This window comes from Aegilops tauschii, chromosome 2, assembly GCF_002575655.3.
Source record: "Aegilops tauschii subsp. strangulata cultivar AL8/78 chromosome 2, Aet v6.0, whole genome shotgun sequence".
NCBI classification, from domain to species: Eukaryota; Viridiplantae; Streptophyta; class Magnoliopsida; order Poales; family Poaceae; genus Aegilops; species Aegilops tauschii.
Window position 1 is genome coordinate 19,882,494 of NC_053036.3, and position 2,977 is coordinate 19,885,470.

Sequence of the window (2,977 nt, forward strand, 5' to 3'; positions counted from 1 at the left end):
AGATTCATGTATGTAAAAATATGGATGTAGTAAGATAACCTGGAAAGAGGCATATTTGTTGCCATCATGCATGCTGCATGTGGATAAACAGAGAAAACATGTTGATAGATCTTTGATACGGCTCATTTATTCTTGCCGTGCGTGGCCCGTTGTACAAAGCAAATGCTATGTGATGATGCTGTTACAATAAGAAGCTGCCCGGATGATCATACTTTCAGTAGAGCACACATTTGTATTCTCGAATGGTCAGTACATGCATGCATTGTACATGTTGGCCCATCAAAATCATTACATTAGGATACTATATAACACACCAACCATCATCTATAGGCGTAGGATAACTTCTATATAACACACCAACCATAATCTATAGGCGTAGGATAACTTCTTTGTAAACTACATTTCTTGTCTCGGAAGCTGGACATCCACAATCATCCTCAATCAGGAACTTGAGACCACCACGCAAAGTAACACGCGACACTGGAACATACAATTGCCCGTGCGAAAACAAAGGCCCTCGTAAATACACGCACACCTTATGTAAGGTTTGTCCCTAGCTTTTATTGATTGTCATTGCATAGCACAATCTTATTGTAAATTGACACCATCGCACCGTGAATGGCCACTTAGACCCTGCTGGATTCAGAACTATACGTGGAACGCACACACGCTGTCCTTTATTAGAACCAGTTATAGTTTCTCCCTCTAAAACCCTGTCACCCATCCGGGTAATAATCAAACTTGTTCCATTGCATAAACCCAATGATTGATTAATATTTCTGAGAAGCATAACAGAAACACCAACCTGAGTGGTCGGACCACTAGACGCATCCGAAGAACCTCCTAAAAGAATATACGTACAACATGAACCAAGCAAAACATAAACGGTTTGTCTAATTCACATCTAGATGTTTTTTAAGGATGTCACGTCTAATCTCCCATAAATAACACAGCAACAAGGAATAAAAAAACCTGAGACAAAAAGAATAGACCACAAACATAGTGGATACTAATGCAATCCACGGGGGAAGCCCGGACCACAGACATGCACGCAGTCACATCAAACCTACACAGTTGCATGCATGCATGCACTCGCAGATCACCGAAGCATTTTCCTAAACAGATGTAGTCGCGTCAACTCACCGGCAACAAAATCAACATGACGCTTTTCTAAACAAATCTCTCAGCGCCGACGGCGCAATTCACCAGCCGACGAACTCTGAGCTGTAGCCCCTGCAGAAAACGACCAAATAAATACCTAATTATACATCGAATACGCAGGAGAGATTAACAAAAGGCCACCGGTTAAGCCAAATCTACCAGCAGGTGCGGAGCCAGCGGGATGACGACCACCATGCACTAACTGATCATCGGGTAGACGGCCACCAATAGCACCCTCCGCCATGGGTGCAGCACGACCTCGTCGACGACCAACAACAGCCCCACGGATTTCAGGAGGACGGCGAAGGCCGCTTCGGCCAGAACTCCCCGCGGACTGGGTGAAGACCACAACCTGAAACACGAGGGAAAACAATGGGGGGGATCACGTATTTATAAGGACCAGAGACGTGGAGAGAAACAACGGGAGAAGACCAGAACCAGCTATAATAGCGGCGTCCAGAAAACATGAACATAGCGGCGCCGCCAGAGAAAATTCTACAGGCGCGCACGTGGCAACCTCTGTGAAAAAAAATTAGCGACGTGCCGCTGCCATCGTAGGCCAACACAGGGAAAACCAAATGACGTGCAACCCAGCGCTATATCAGGAAACATCCAACAGATCAGCTTCAGAAGAAAAAAATGTGATAAAGCCTACCGATGGTGGCCACGTCCACAATACAGGGGCGGTTAGCGCCAGGCCCACCACATGCAACTCCACAGACGTAGTCAAATCGGACTCGCATGCACGCCGTAAGCCAAGCAGACTACAGACAGAATGTCGCAGATAGCAACTGAAATCGCTCTATGCACCCCCAGATCTCGTACCCTTCCATATCCCAAACAATAGCACGTGGCAGAACATGATTAACCAGTTTTAGGCTACAAAAGAACTCAAAAAAATCCACAAAAGTGAAACTGTTCTAGACCTAGAGATTCTAAGATTAGTCTTCCAGTTTTCAGTGTCCAGGTAGCCAATCAGTATGAGTTTGTGAGGGACACAAAGCGAGCTAAATCCAACATGATAACAAAAATATCTAGCATCAAATCCAGCAACATGTGCATGTTCGAAGAACAAATACATGTGTACACTAACACGTCTGTGTGATGGACTCGGAGATATTTACCCGTCTGTGAAGATCCAACCCAATCAACTGTAATTAAAAACAGGACTGATGCAAATCGACACATTCATGCACACACCCAACCCAGCCGCTTTGCTGGTCGTGCTGGTGCTCCACGCGTCATACACGTCACTCGCAGACTCGTAATCTCACCGGTTTTCTCTTCCCTGAGGTCGTGTCCATTGCAGCCTGGTCTTCCTCCTCTGAGATGTTTTTCGATCGATGATGTATATATGCGGCAGGTCTTGCCCTCTTTTTTCTAGTGCGCTCTTCTTTTTGTGCCTTGCACCTTAAGCACATATAAGTTGCTATGGTTTGATGTAAATAAGCAGTGTGAGACCATTAATTCCAAAAAAGTAAAAAAAAATCTCAGCACATGGAGCAATTTTTAAGTGGCCCATAATAGAAATTCAAATTCCAGTCCATATGACTTATGGAGTAGACGACGGCATATCCAGGCGAGCGATGAGGACGGACGAAAACGGACGAAATTACGGTGATAAGAAACGTTTACCCCTTTATTAGTAGGTACTAGAAAAAGGGTCCGTGCGTTGCAACAGGAGAAAAAATAATCATAATCCGCAATGTCGATGACCACATTTTGTCCACATCTCATCGCATGATTTGAAAATTTGTTCACATATGCAAGACAATGTTTCTTTTCTTTTTAATTTATTCACAAACTGAAGCAATGT

The 2,977-nt window shown here is 44.4% G+C and overlaps 1 long non-coding RNA gene across 1 annotated transcript; it reads right to left on the minus strand.

Moving 5' to 3' along the window:
* Positions 1 to 212: 212 nt before the first annotated feature.
* Positions 213 to 1,530, minus strand: LOC120974359 (uncharacterized). Its single transcript, XR_005769758.1, has 2 exons — positions 1,321 to 1,530; positions 213 to 1,233 (listed from the first exon to the last, which is right to left on the minus strand). It is a non-coding gene; the product is annotated as an uncharacterized lncRNA (long non-coding RNA).
* Positions 1,531 to 2,977: the final 1,447 nt, after the last annotated feature.